Below are 17,111 nucleotides of genomic sequence, written 5' to 3'. Positions count from 1 at the left end.
GCTCCTCAATTCACTTCAAATATTATCACTTCTCTAATGGAGATATAAAAAATTTGGCATAGAAAATATTCCCCCTACCATCCACAAACCAATGGCCAAGTGGAGGTCACCAATAGAGAGCTTCAAACAATCCTTGTTAGAAATAAGGATTGTTGGGAGGGGTTGAATCAATAATCTAAAAACTTTAGTCACCAACTCGATATTATTATTTACTTTAAACCATGCATAAGAAATTAATAAAGTAATGTTGAACAGTAATAGTAACAATACCCAAAGATAACTCATGACACCATATTTTGTTAACTAAGGAAACCCTAGCCAAGTGAAAACCCCATTGGGGATGATACCCACTAGATAATATATTGATATATATGTTCCTTGTTATAGGATGGACCCTATTAGGAGTCAATGAGAAAATTCAATATAACTAGTCCCTATTAGGAGACTTTGAATCCCTATTAGGAGATTCCAACCCTATGAGGAGTTATAGAATAACGTATGCAAGATGAGCCCACTAACCAAACATGCAATTTCAATTACAAGAAGAGATCACTACTAAAACAAGTAATTTACTATTATCCTTGTTTGATCTCTAATCTTCAGCTCAATCTCAGATCACCAGATAGTTCATGCAAAACTTTGCATATATCACTTTCACAAAATTTTGCTTACTTCACAATTCACAATTACATCATCATACAAGCACACTTTTTATCACAAGAATTCCTTTGCATAAATATCATACCTTTACATAAAATATTGCTGGGTTGGCTAAGACCACAATTCACTTTTCAAAGTTAAAGTAAACATCTAGGATGTCAGCCCTAATTTGACAAGTAATTGTTTTGCAACCAAAATAACTTTTCCTTCAATTCTACTATCTTGCTTCATCAAAACATGATTGACTTTGTTCCATACAGTCTATACAAACTTCCAAGGTTATACACATCATCGCCAACATGTATACTATCTCCACGTAACATCGCTTGTCATAATATGATGTTTGCAACATGTTATAAATAAAACAATACACTACTGTAAACCAAATTCTATACTTAGATAATTTTTTAATAACCAAACACTTAAGTATCTTTATTTTGAAGGTTTCTTGTCAACATGTACAACATGTGATGCCATTAATGACAACAATTACATATTGTTGAGCTATTGTTTTGCATAATGCTTAATGGTAGGAATCCTTTTGTACTTCTCTCTTGATAATCTAATCTGAGGATCAACTCCAAGGTTTCAAGTGATCTTGCTACCTACTAGAATCTACTTAGTTGAAGATAAATGTGAATGTTCATGAGGAGGCCTTTGTTGGTTCAAAAACTTCTAATAAGATGTAGAATCTACTTACTATCAAAAGAATAAAACACACAAAAAAGAACTATATTTTTTATTTTAAATGAATGTAATCTAACAATGCAACTATATAAATTCCTAATTTAACCAAGGGGTTAGTAAAGAAAATAAAAAAGATAGGGTAACCATAAGTTTAAGAAAATAACATGAAAAGTAAAATCCTAATGGACATAAACTATAGAAACAATGTATCTACGAGTTAAGCTTTCAAAAAGATTGGTAGGTAACCAATGAAAGTAGGAGCAGTGCTTCCTTAATTCCACTGATGCAATCATCGATGGGGGACTTAGTAATTGTAAAAACCTTATCTTTTCATTAGATCAAAAGGCCACATAAAGTGTTCTCATGTGAGACAAAAAGCTATGCAGGAACAAGATGATGATCTCTTCTCAAACTAAGTACATCAGCAAAATTCATAAAACCATTGCAAATACCAAAATTTAAAGATCACACAACCAAAAATAATGCAATAAAATTTTGGTTCAATTACATCCCATGAACATGCATTCAAAAAACATAACATACTTAGGCAAGAATCACTACACTCCATATGCAAGCACCAAAAGCATATATTATTGCAAAATAAGGGCAGCCTTGATTACATATTACAATCCAGAATTTATAAGAAACCTTCTCCTCAATTTTTGTTGAGAGTGAGAGATATCTTTATGCAATTATATGCTTTTAAACTAATAAAAAAAATCTATTTATGTACAAACTATCTATCTAAATGGTGCTAAGTAGGACTCCATCCATTTTATATCATTAATTGGATGCATGAGTTGTTACATGTCATAAAAAAAAGAAATCATGAGAAAATAAGAAAGGGAAAGCCTTCATTCAATGTAGGAGTGACTAGAAGTGGCAAAAATAGAAGCTCCAACTTCACTAGGCATCTGTAAGAGTTAAACAACCATCAAAATATGTTTCCAATGCGTGGAAAGCTCTAATTTTATAAATAATAGTTAACTATCAGTGTATGTTTAAGTTCTTCAAAATCTTCCATGATACTACTGAAAAAATGTACCTACACACTTGGCACACCTAGCGTAGTAGCACATCTTAGATGTAGGCTTCAAAAATAAAAAATTTTACTAAGTGTTAAAATTGAAACTCTGGCATCTGGGTTTTGTTGTCCTTTATACCAAAGCTACGTCTAGATATTTTCCATTGAATTTCTTGATTATCTCATTGAATTGAGCTGCATCTAGAAAATCTTATGCATTATATTTATCTTTCAATTTCTACCTATAGTTGTCTACTTCGATCCAAGTCTTGTCAAAATCTCTAAGTTTCCCATCTAGTTCTAACAATGCTTCTCCCATTCTAAATGCTTGCCTAATGTCATCATCATTATTAGCTTCTTCAAAAGTTCTCCAAAATTTCTCAACTACTGCCTCTACTATTATTAACTTTTCTTGTGTATCATCTTCAAAAATGTCCAAACATGGATCACTATAATGTTTCTCAGCTTCCAAAAAAATTTCTTGAGTGTAGTCCTTGAGCCTATGAATCTTTGTGTGTAATGTTTCCATTACTTTATTACCATGTTCAACCTATGAATCTTTGTGTGTAATGTTTCCATTACTTTATTACCATGTTCAATCTTCTCTATCTAATCATCTATCTTATATAATTCCTTAGTTGTTTATACATCCATCAGCATCTAATACCTTTGGCCTTTTATTACATGTAATGCCTGCAAGTCTTTCCCCAGGTATGCACTTCATCCATTAAACTAAAATATTGATTTAGAATAGCTACTAGTTGGTCTATATTATGTTGCATAACATGTACTAACTTCATATTTCCCTGAATAATCAATACACCTTTCTCCCCAAAAAAAATTTTCCACTATTGGCAAGCTCTCAAAAATGGATTCAATTGGGTTGTACCCCTATCTCTTCTCTCAACTATTGTGTTCAAGGGCTCCTCAAGATGTTCAGGGTCCAAGGGACCAATAACTTCACTTAGATATCCCTTTACAACTTCATTTTTTCGCAAAAGTGTTATTAGTTCTACCTCATCCTTCTCTAAGCTCTAAAATACCTCCTTCATCCCCATTGTAACCATAAATTTTATAGTTTCCAAGGTTGGCTTTCCAAGCATATGCTAGATTTGATAATCCCTTGGAGTCAATCCTTCAACATTTGATTATGGAGGAGGGATAGATTCTATGTGAGAAAATAAGTCCTAGCTCTGATCACTCATGATGAAGGCTAAAGCTTGTGCATCCCTTGGTGGTGATTTAGGTTTCCTTAGAACTTCTATCAATTCCATTCTATCATGCTCTTTTGTGTTGGATTGTTGTTTCTTATTTCTTATCACCTCTTTTCTCATCCACTTTGGGATATGCTATACTAGGGATTTTCCTTTTGAGGATGAAGGAGTTAACTTGACTATGTCATTCCCCTTATCACTCCTTTTTGGATCTTCTCCCTTTGTAAGAGATCTACACTAAGAGTCTCTGTATCTGTGGAGCCCATAGTTCTCGACTCTATGTCTTGGGAAGTTTTCTAAGGTTGTTCACTTATCTACCCTTCTTCTAACACTTCATCAGTGGATACTTGTTGTGGCTCTTCTTCATGTTCTACTTAAACCTGTTTGGCTTCTATACCTAGAGGAAGAGGGGTAGCTAATCCCTTGTCTACACAAAATGTGACTTGTTCTTGGGATGCAAAAAATACCTCGAGTCCTTATGATTCAAAGGGCTGACTCCAATCCTCCTATTGAGGTTGATTAGTTGGAGTTTCTCATATCTTATCTCTAACCAACTTAGTACCCATGGGCATAAAGTCAAAATTTGACATCTGAAAGACATTAGTGCCCACAACATCCTGCTCATCTATCCATTGTTACATCTCATCTTTTGATGTTGTAGTTTAAATGGGTTCATTAGGGATAGATGGCAGTATGATTATGGAACTTCTCCTCCTATCCAACTCTATAGCTCTGGCAAGCCAAGTTCTCCTATTCAAAGGTAGCTTGTCCTCCTCCTCCTCATCACCCTCTTCTTCTACTCCTTCTAGAATTGGTTTGAGAACTACGAGGAAAGGAATCACTTTCTTGATCACCTATTTCCTTCTTTTGATCAGAGTCTTAATCTTTCTTCTTTTAGGTGTGGAGGGGGAGGCTTTCTCTATTTTTTGAGGTGGGGAAACCTCTTTTACTTTAGTTTCTATTTCCCCTTGGCTTGGTGCAACTAGTGGCACTTGGGGATCCTCCAGGGCTTTTGTAGCTTCTAAATTTTTGGTCCTTGTACATTTTCCTCTCATTGTAGAGGTGCCTAAATTTCTCCCTCTTCTAGCTTAGCTTGTTACAAAGAATTCCTCTTCCTTTTTCCCTTACCTTTACCCTTTTAAGCATGATAATAAAAATTGGTCTATCAAGTTGGTACCACATTTCTAGTCTTACTAGTGATTAGGCTATAAATGTAGGCATTGTGACCTTTGGTCGGGTGGGCTTAAGCATGAAAGACTACTATTTGAGGAATTGGATCAAGTTTGAATGGTTTTTTGATCCAATCCTACATCAATTTGATGACATGCCTCACCCTATGGTTGATGTTTGAGTTTTCTTCTCTATATATCTTGGCATTCATGATAGGCCTATTGCCAATCTTGTCCCTATTAAGTAATGGGTCAAGTAGATCCTCTAAGTCTTGTTTCATAATCTTTAACAAGATCTTTATCTTTAAAGCCCTCTCTATTAGATACAAAGTCATCCTACAATAATACCTTATGCAGACATCGTAGTCGTCTGTTGCATTCATCTAGTGATCTTCAACTGCTTCCTCATGCTAGAATATTTTACCTAGTAAGTATTGCACTCTCCCAATTTTTTCAAAAATAAGGCCACAGAGAATTATACTCTTCCAAAGGCTATTAATCCCATTCACATTCAAAAGACAAAATGTCCTATCTTTGATCCACCCTAAATGGTCCTATAGTCATAGGCCATATCCAAAATGTTTTGTGCTACTTTCTAATTCTATCATATGTAAACAAGAGTTGTCAGGAGATCTCCAAGAGAATAAGTCTATCACCAAGATACCTAGGGAGCTTCTTAGGGTTGATAGTTGTACTTGCTACCCTCAAATATGTAAATGTCTAGAATTGGATATAATAAGCTCCAACTAGTGATATCTATGCAACTACCTCTTCTAATATTTTCTTCACATAATCCCCTTCTATGAACCAAATTATTTCAAAGATGAAAGCATCATTCACTATTCTATAATCCTTGCTTTTCTCTAAAATATTTTTCTTTACTAGTTGAGGATATACTATGTATGGCCATGCATTGGCATCCTGCATACATATAATAAGCTCCAACTAGTAATATCTATGTAACTACCTCTTCTAATATTGTTTTCACATAATCCCCTTCTATGAACCAGATTATTTCAAAGATGAAAGTATCATTCAGTATCCCATACTCCTTGCTTTTCTCTAAAAGCTTTTTCTTTACTAGCTGAGGATATACTATGTATGGCCATGCATTAGCATCCTGCATACTAGCCCTTTTATACAAACCTGGATAATTTTTTGCTCTAGTAGCCAAAGAGAATACCAAATATGAAGTCTTTAAAAATATCTAGTTATTCTTAACTACCGTTGGCTATTCTCCCAAGTTCTTAATGAGTCAGAGGCCCAATCAAGTGGAATCTTTGTCATCTTGATGGTCTCAATAAAATGCACCATCCAAATGTTAAGATTCCCTGATGTTGGCAAACCCATGACTCTACTCAAAAGTATAACTAAATACCCAATGTCTTCCTTCATATATCCTCTTGTCATGTCTACTTTTCCTACTTTATTTCTTAATGGAGTCTTCTCTATAATGTATGAAGATTGGATGATTTCAAAAGCTTCCTCCACATATTTACTATACCATCTTTCAACTTGGTGATAGGTCAATTAGATGAATTGATCAGCCCTTGGGAAATGAAAGACCTTTTCAATGTTCTTGGGTTGTAGATCAAAGATGATCTCTCCCATTATGCTTTTGATGACCCTTTCCTTAAGAAACATAATGATATGTGAGTATCATAATCATCTCTAAGGATTGCACTGATACTAGATGTGATGTTGCATTAACTAGTCCTGATCTGATTAGTGCAGAAATCATTGGTGACCACTCTATTTATTTGTTGCATAGTGTCAAGAATGCTCCTAGATTAGTGTGACCTAGTTCAATATCTTGAATCTCTAAGTGATCATCCTAGAATCTTGATTTGGTCGAGACACCTTGAAATTTGAATACCACTGGCTTTGGAGTTATTTTCTTAGCAAGGGAGGATGATGAATTTGCCATTGAATTTGCACAAAAGCATTTCCATTAGCTCAAAATTGAATAAATCTCAATTAATTAAGACCCTATATTAACAAAAACAAAAAACCCTAAAACCTAATTGCTCGAAAAGCCTAAAACATTATTTTTTACCTTGAATACAAAAAAGAAGGATGCACTAGTCGCACCTAACAAGTGCACCTGGTGTGCCATTTCTTGTCAAAATTTACAAAGATATGGTGTGTAGTAGTGCACCTAATGGGGTGTGCTAATGTACACCCTATACTTTTCTACAAAAGAGCTTTGTTAAAGTGGTGTGCAATAGCACACCTAATTAGGTGCACTACTGCGCACCTTAGGTTTTCCTTGTTTGTTTTTAAAGTTACTTAAGGTTTTTTTTAAGTTTTTAATGCAAGAATGGTGCACATTAGCACACCTCTTGAGCTACATTGATGCACACCATTTTTGTGTTTTTTACTTTATTTTTTGTTTTTTAAGTTTTTTAAATGTGAAAATGGTGTGCATCAGTGCACCTAGGAAGGTTCACTGATGTGCACCATTTTTCAATGTTGTGTTTATGTTCATGTTTTACAAGGGGATGGATAGAAGGTGCACCTCAACTCGGTGTGGAGCTGCAATGTTGAAGTGTAAAGGGGAGGATAATGTTTGATTGAGGAGAAGGGGGGAACCCCCTAAGTTGTGTAGACCCAGGGACCCCACACATATTTATGCTATGTAGGTGCATATGTGCACAATTGTGTAGTACACAACTTGTCTCTCTTTATTAGTTTGGCACACTAGTGCACCTATTTAGGTGTGTTGGTGCACCTTTTATTTTGCAAAAAAGACTCCCCATCCTAAAAACTCTTATTTCCGTCAACTGGGTTTCTTAGTTGGGACCCAAACATGAACTAGGACACTAGATAAAACCTCAAAAGGACTTGGACCCTAGACTAGGGGTCTAAAAAGCCAAAAAATAAAAGTAGGGGGTTCCCATTTCTTAATGAAATGGGGTGTGCATTGTGAAACCACAACACATATCATAATTAGCCAATTGTCAACAATCTCCTCCTTTGGCATTGATGGCAACGAAATAGGGAAAACTAGCTAAGGGGAGAGATAGATGTGTAGTATGAAGTATATTGTAAGGGGAAGCATATATGTAAAGTTGTATTAGATGTAAGGTCTTATTTACTTCTTATTTTCTCACTTAACCAATTTTCGCTATTTTGTTGCCATCAATGCCAAAGGGGGAGATTGTTGACAATTGGCTAATTGTGATATGTAATTTTTTTCATTAATAGTAACACATGATGTACATGTTGATAGGAAGCCTCAGAAATAAAGATACTTAGTGGTCGGTTATCTAAAAATTGTCTAAGTATAGAATTTGGTTTACAACAGTATATTGTTTTGTTTATAACATGTTGCAAACGTCATATTATGAGAAGCAAAGTTACATGGAGATAGTATAGATGTTTCTAATGATGTGCATAACCTTAGAAGTTTGTACAAACTATATGGAATAAATTCAATTGTATTTTGATGAAGTAGGACAATAGAATTAAGGAAAAGATTTGTTTTGGTTGCAAAATAATTACTTGTCTAATTTGAGCCAACATCCCAGATGTTTACTCTAACTTGGAAAAGTGAATTGTGGTCTTAGCTGAGCTAGTAGTATTTTATGTAAAGGAATGGTATTTATGCAAAGGACTTCTTGTGATAAGAAGTGTGTTTGTATGATGATGTAATTGTGAATTGTGAAGTAAGCAAACTTTTGTGAGAGAGATATATGTGAAGTTTTGTATGAACTATTTGGTGATCCAAGACTGAGCTAAAGATCAGAGATCAAACAAGGAAGGAAAAAAACAATAAATTACTTATTTGAGCAATGATATCTTCTTGTCATTGAAACTGCATATTTGGGTAATGGGCTTATCTTGCATACATTATACTACAACTCCTCACAGGGTTGGAATCTCCTAATAGAGATTCAAAGTCTCCTAATAGGGACTAGATATACTAAATTTTCTCATTGATTCCTAATAGGGTCCATGCTCTAACAAGGAACATATATATTAGTATATTATCTAGGGGTATCATCCCCACTAGGGTTTTCCCTTGGCCAAGATTTCCTTAGTTAACAAAATCTGGCGTCATGAGTTAACTTTGTGTATTTTTATTATTACTATTCAACATTATTTTATTGTTTTGTTATGCATGGTTTAAAGTAAGTAATATAATCTAGTTGGTGACTAAATTTTGTAGATTACTGATTCACCCCTCCTCTTGGTAAGCCATATTTCTAACAATTGGTATCAGTGCATAGTTACTTTGAAGAGGCTTAATAGCTTAAGTAAGATCCCTATGGATATGGAATAGTTGATGAAGAACCTCAAAGAAGCTCTTGAACAAATTGATCTCCTTACTAAAGAAAGAGATAAGCTGAAGAACAGATGTTAAGGAGAATATCTAATTTCAAAGAATCCATTGCTCTAAAATTATCATTTATTGAGAAATAGCTAGAAGAATGTGTCAAGGCAAAAGACACATATATAAAAATTTTGTATTCAGATATCAATGTAGTTGGGATTGCATCATATGCATTATGTGCAATTCTCACATCAACAGAGTCTACCAAAGAAACATGGAACAAAGGTATGGATAGTTTGAAGACTATTTTTTATGATTGTATGAAGATAATTTCAGCATAAAGGGAAGACAACAATTTCAATAGTTTTGATAGTTTTTGACTAAATCTTGACATTTTGACCTTTTTCATTGATGTCAAAGGGGGAGAGATTCGTGTAAAAATTGTATACATGTCATTATTGGGAAAGACACAAAGGGGAGAGATACATGTGTAGTATGAAGTATATTGTAAGGGGGAGCATATATGTAAAGTTGTATTAGATGTAAGGTGTTATTTACTTTTGTTTTTGTCACTTAGCCAATTTTCTAATAACCAAACACGTATCTTTATTTCTGAGGTTTCCTATCAACATGTACATCATGCATTATCATTAATGAAAAAAATTACATATCACAATTAGCCAATTGTCAACAATCCTGACTAAAATAGTATCAATTCATAAAAAGGATTGGGTTCCAAAACTTCCTAAAGCACTGCTACATAGAAAACCACCACTAGATTTACACCTTTTCAACTTGTCTATGGAAAGTCATCAATGATGCCTATGGAATTTGAACACAAGACATTACAAAAAATATTGGAGTTAAATTTGGATCTTACTGTTAAAGTTTGTAGCTACAATAGCGATCTTTATCTCTCAAAATCTCAATGTTATTACCATTCTTGTCATCTTTAGCTAAAAAGGACACTTAAGTTTAATTTTTTAATATTAAATGTAAATGACATGTGTCATACACATGCATTGAGGCATGAATATCTGAAGAGTAATTAATTATAGGAGTTATTGGAATCTCAAGAGACCTTCAGTTATAATGTAAAGAGTCTCTCTATTGTTATATATTTGCATCAAGCAAAGGATATTCTACACTTGAATTTTATTATCAATAAAATGATCATTTTGTTGTGTGGATGGGTTTTCTCCTTCATTCTTGAAGGGTATTCCCAGGTTATTTCTATGTGTCCCTTGTATCTTATTTGGTTTGCCTTATTGTTGTTTATCTCTATTTTTTGGGCTAAATTCTACATGGTATTAGAGCATAGGTTGATAACACCAATAAGGATAATATATGATTTATATGATAGTTGTGAGAGAATTTATTCATGTCTCTTTAGGAGTTCTCTTAGTTCCCTTTTGTATTTTGATAGGCAATCTTTCTTGTTAGTGGCTATGTTTTAATGGAGACCATATTTTTCTTTCTCACACAATGATTCTAGAGGTAGACAATATTAGAGCATGTGCTCAAGAATGAGTAGGATCTATGTTATGGAAAATATTCTTTGTATTATGTAGATTTATGACATCTTTAGAAGTGAGTCTTGATGGTTTTGTGGTAAGAGATCAGCTCATCTAGACATTACCTAATGCTTTGTTATTCCTGGACTTGATGATATCATGGAATCTCTCCTTTAGCCAGTAGAGTCATTTTTGGTTTCTAATGGAGGTCTCGATTATTTTTTATTTTTTCTATTCTTAATCAAAAGAAACAATAGACATTATGAGGAGGAGCAAGTTACTTCAACAGCACAGAGAGCGATATGAGCATGCATGATTGAGATTCTCATACTTAGATAGTGCATGATCAAGATACATATACACAGACCATTCATGAATGAGAGTTACTATCAAGATCTATTATTCCACACCCTCCATCTATCATAATGTTTGATAAAAGTTCTCATTAATATGCTCTATATTATCATATTTCTATAGAGAATGGTTCCACCGAGGAGAGGAGAGGAGATTCTACCAAATATAACTTCTCTAATATTATTTTTCTACTTCATTCCTTGCAAGCTTATTCTTAAGTTTAGCCCATGGTATATTCCTAGAGGTGTTTCTTGTGCCTATCATCGAATGACATGGCTTCAATATGAGGTCTTCTCTTTTGAAAATGCCTACAAGAAAATTATGTCCTTTATTATGTAACTATCAGCAAGTTTAGACATTGCCTAGAAAAGGTATTATTTTTGGAAGTTGTTTGATTCACCGGTTTAGAAAATTTTATGATCTCTATCATTGATGGTTATTCTAAGAAAATAGAAAGACATCATGCACTTTAGTCACAATTGCTAGTGATGGATTATGGAAAATGGAAATTCTTGTATAACATTGGCTTTTAAAGAATGAGTGGGTTGTAATGGCATTCTATAGTCACTATCATGTGTTTTTGTTATAGTGTGTGATATGTATTCTGCAAATGTGGTTTTAGTGGAGAGTACTATGATTCTAGTTTTGTTGAGAGCGGGATATTTAATGCTATTGGCTATAATGTGTATTATGGTTTCTTTTACAAAAATAACTATTTTTCATTTTCATTCCCACATGCCATTGAGTATGGAGCCTAATGATTGGGTCAACAATTTATAGAAGGTGGATTTTTTGTGATAAAAATCATTCTCCTACAATAAGTGTTGAGATGACTACCATTTTGTTAATCCTTCTATGATCACCACTTTTGTAATGACTGGGAAAATTCTTTTGTGTCTTCCTCATGTTAGATTAGTGGTGAAATAAATCATAGGTGGAACCATTAGATTAGCCAAATTTTCTTTTTACAAAAATGGAAAAGTAGTTATCGTTGTGTCTTTTCTCACTCCTAATGAGCAGTGGAGTTAACATGTCTATTCACTTTATATTAAACTTATTTGATACACCTTTAGGAAGGAAGAATATTTCTCCAAGTGTCTGCAATGATCAAAATCGCCTTCCATTAGATTCAAAAGAATCTTATATGCATGTACAAAAATGGATTTTAATCCCAATCACCAGAGATTGTGATGTCTTCCAACAGAAATATAATTGTTCAAGGAGGATTAATAGATGAATATTAGTAACATGGAAAGTAGCCAAAACTCTGGAGGATATGTGTAACATTTTTTGTGAGGTCAAGCTATTAAGTAAGGAGTTTTATATTTCCCAAATGGTGCTTGTCAAATGTGAAAAATCACTATCATCTCTTTCATTCATGATATCATCTATGAAGAACAAGTGCAACAAGGCTATGGTAATTACCTCTAAGTCATTTACTTTGAATTTGATAGAGGAATTCTTGTTGAAATGTTCATCACTCTATCAGCATCAGACTCTGCATAAACTCTGGTCTGGTTACAAAGATAAGTATTACCTGAGTTGTTGAGATAAGTATCCTATGTTTGTTGAAGTTCTAAAATAGTGGTACTTTTCAGAATTTATGATTATATCTCTTGAAAACTGGGTATACATAGTGTTTTTCTTAGCACTATTAATCTTTCATGATTGCAATACATTATATGTAGATGAGAACACTCCTTTAGACTAATTCAATATTTAGCTTCAAAGGAATATTGCATGACATGATTGAAATCAATTAGAATTAGTTATAATCAAAGGGAGTTGTTCTTGATTTAGAGGGAGTTCTCATTAAAACCCTTGTTTTCTTTTACATGCTTTGGTATAGTAGATTTTTAAGACTTGTGTTGGAAAAAAGTTTCAATTATGATTTTATGTGTGAAAGCAACAATAAGATTGTAAGATCAGCTTTGAAAATTCTTTCACTATGCAATAGGGAACATCATGTTGAGAGATCTTATGATGTCATAATGTTGAGAGATTTCGTGATGGGAGTTGGATGTCATGTTGAGATATTCCATGACAATTCATGTTGAGAGAGTCTGTGATTAAAGATTTAGCTTTGAGTCTTACAAATATTTCATGTTGAGTGATTCCATGATTATTAACAACGATAAATTGTTACAGGTTGTCATGTTGAGTGATTCTATGATTATTAACAATGAGTAATTGTTACAGGCTTTTATGTTGAGTGATTCCATGAATATAAGTAATTTTTGCAAGTTTTCATGTTGAGTAACTCCATGAATTATGTTTTGAATTTGTATGACCAAAATTTATCACATTTTTTAGTTGTAGCTTTGTATGACTATTTAGCTAAAGATCTCTCTCTCTTGCTAAGAGGGAGTGTTAAAATTTGTAGCTACAATAGAGATCTTTATCTTGAAATCTAGATGTTATTACTATTCTTTTCATCTTCAGTTGAAAATGACACTTAAGTTTAACTTGTAATATTAAATATAAATGACATGTGTCATACACATGCATTAAGGCATGAATATCTAAAGAGTTATAATTAATTATAGGAGTTATTGGAATCTCAAGAGACATTAAGTTATAATGTGAAGAGTCTCTCCTATTGTTATATATTTGCATCAAGTAAAGGATATTGTACACTTTAAGTTTATTATCAATAAAATGATCTTTTTTTGTGTGGCTAGGTTTTTCCCTTCATTCTTGAAGGGTTTTCTTAGGGTATTTCTGCGTATCCCTTGTATCTGATTTGGTTTGCCTTATTATTGTTTATCTCTATTTTCTAGGCTAAATTCAACACTTACTACTACCCAATAGGAGCACATTTTAACACTCAATAGATTAGATGAATGGAGAAGATCTACCTTGCATAATACATAAATGATTCAACAGCAAAGGAAATAGTTGAATGAAAAGGTTATAAAGGATAAGTAGTTTGCAATTGGTGATTGAGCTCTTCTCTATGATTCCATATATCAGCATATGCGTGGAAAATTTCAAACAAGTTGGTTGGGGCCTTATGAGATTGTAACTGTCTTTCCAAATGGTGTAGTCCAACTATCCACCATTGATCATGTGCTTTTCAAATTACTTGTAAATGGACAAAGGCTTAAAGTTTCTCATAAGCCTTAAAGCAAAGAAGAGTTCCTATAGCAATTTCACTCCCACAATGATAAAGAATCTCCTACAACATCTGCCCTTGAGCTTTTTTCTCATGATAGTTCTTCTCTTTAGATTTCACATCATTTCATAATAAATACTTTCTTTTTGAAAGTACTTTCTTCATAATAAATTCCACCTTATCATTTCAACTCTCCATCTCATCACTCTCCACTATCGGATGACAACATTTTTCTATCATCGCCATTTTGCTAGGTTTGTACATATTATCCATGGTAAATATTTCACTCATTTATTTTACTTTATTTGGTAGCTCTCTTGTCACATGTACAACTGTGAGACCAATTTCTCAATCAAGTTGGTGGGGGAGCACACATATTATTTTTGTTTAATGTGATAATTTTTGTATACACTATTTATTTTTCCTGAATCACCACAAATCTTACCACATATCCACTTTTGTCTATGACATGATAGTTCTTAACAAATTATTTATTTCACACACATTTTACTAAAGTGGCTGGTACATGAGTCTAAGGAGGTAATTATGGAAATTAACTTAAGATATGTTGAATATTTGTAATTATTGTTCCATAATAGCTTAACTTCTCTATCTTTTTCTTTTTCTCCTACAATCATTATTTTCATCTCCATGTTTTAAATATTTCTCTACTACAAACCCTTCTTGTAATCTTGGATTTCATCTATTGCTGTCAATTTTTGTGTCTAAGTGTTTGATACTCTGAGGAAATGGGAGGAGGTTTGGTTCATCATGAACCTACAATTCATAATGTTTTATTGAGGGACCAAGCATGCAAATCACTATTTCAAGCTAGAGGTTGGCTTGATTACATCGAAAAATTTACCAATTGGGATGATGAAGTGGCTACTTAAATCTTAAGCACATTGAGGGACAATGTAGCTATGGTAAATGGGTTAAGGCTACCATTCATAAAGGAAATTGTAGAAAAAGTTAAGGGATTTCTACAAGGAGAGGATTTCTCAGTAAATTTTGACCCTACAATAGTTGGAGCTTAATTTATGTTGTATTCAAACCCACCTTTGGATGTCAAAAAGAAACAAGGTACAAAACAATTGTCATTGTTAGAACCCTATAGAAATTGTTCAATATATTATAAGATACTTTACCTATGAAGGGCGGAAAACATTTGTACATTCTATTCATTTTAAGTTTCTAAGTTATTTGCACCATGATAATCGCCCAGTGAATGTCCCTAATTTCTTATTCCATATTTTGAAGAAGAGTGATTCACTTGTGCAAGGAGGTAAGCTTAATATTGTCTCTCATCACTATTTTATTAATCTAATAGTGGAAAAGGCACTAAGGGAACAAGAAGACATATCATGGGAAGACTTTCTTTTGGGAAAATTTGTAAACCAAACCCTACAATAGCTAGAGCTCAATTTACGTTGCATTTAAACCCACCTTTGGATATTGACAAGAAACAAGGTACAAATAAAATTTCATTTCCAGAACCCTATAGAAATTGTTCCATATATATCATAAGATACTTTACCTATGAAGGGCAAAAAACATTTTTACATTCTATTCATTTTAAGTTTCTAAGATGTTTGCGACATGGTAATCGACTAGTGAATGTCCCCAATTTCTAATTCCATATTTTGAAGAAGAGGATTCACTTGTACAAGGAGGTAAGCTTAATATGGTCTCTTATCATTTTTTAATTAAGCTAATATTGGAAAAGGCACTAGGGGAACAAGTATACATGTCTTGGGAAGACTTTCTTTTGCAAAAATTTGTAAACTAGGCCCTATGTCCTATAGGGAAAAAAGTGGAAAAATGGGTTCACACTGAACATGGGGTTAAAAAGATAATTAAGAAGATAGAATCAAAATCTTCCTCTAGAAAATATAGAATCACTAGGCCTAAAAACCTTGAGATTTCCCCTAGACCCTCTACATCTAGGTTAGACTAGGCTAAAGGCAAGAATAAAGTTAAATTTTCTGAAGCAAATACTACACCCTCTCCCGTGCAAACTAGAGCCTCTATGAGGAAGGAAAAAAAAGGAACTGGAAATATATCTATACCTTGTCAAGAGACACAAGAAGATGTTCCTATAGCCTCTTCCATTTCCAAAAGTAGAAAAATTTTGAGAAAGCAAAAGAGAAACTGGTGAGGAGAAGCCCTAGGGAGAAGCAAAATTTTCCTACAGACAAGCCACAACCCAAGTCCATAGTTCATCATGAATCCTTTGAGCCATTGGAAATATAAATAAATAAACTTGGTAGTAAACAAAAAAGTCTTCCAAATTCTCCACCTAAGGTTGAAATAGAGCAACCCTTTGAAGATGAAAAATGTGAAGAGTGTATAATAATTGAAGATGATTCTAGTTCTAATGAAAAAAACTTTATATTTTAGAGGATGGATTCATCTTCTCAGGAACCTTAGTTGGTTAATGACTCTATAAATTTAGAAAATGACAATGTGTCAGAGGAAGACATACTTATAGAAGAGGACATTCTAGAGTCACCTCATGTAGCATCAAGAGGAAATTTTTCTGAAATAGATTTTGGGGTTGACATGAATTTTGTAACTGAAGTAGTAGAACAAATACTCAAACAAGGCCTAGATGCACTAGCGTTAGTTGCCAACAATTTGATAAACCTAAAGAAGAAAGGGTAGAGAAGACACACCCTGAAGGGGATGAAATTCTAGTTAAACATGAGATTGCTGCTCCAAATATAGCAAGAGGAGACCTTAGCATAAAAACCAAGTCAAGTATTTCCCCCTCTATGTCATCACTCTCTATTATCTTTCAATAGCCCAATCAATTAACCTTGGAATGAGAAAAATGGAAACAACAATAGAAATAGTTAAACCAAGTTATTGATATTCATTATTAGGATCTCTTGGAGAAGGACAAAGAAGTAGAGAAGTTACAACCCAATTAGCTTACCAAGGTAACATCAATGATACCTAAACTTATGAGTTGTCATATCCATCTCTTGTTTATACATTATTTCTAAGAGAACAATTCCTAGACTATCAAATGACTTGTGTAATAAGGAATAAATCTTCATCCCTAGTTGAATCCCTTGAGTTTTTATAAGCATTCC

This window comes from Cupressus sempervirens, chromosome 8, assembly GCF_028749045.1.
Source record: "Cupressus sempervirens isolate cs-2001-9-10 chromosome 8, ASM2874904v1, whole genome shotgun sequence".
NCBI lineage: Eukaryota > Viridiplantae > Streptophyta > Pinopsida > Cupressales > Cupressaceae > Cupressus > Cupressus sempervirens.
Note: the sequence above shows the minus strand (reverse complement) of the source record.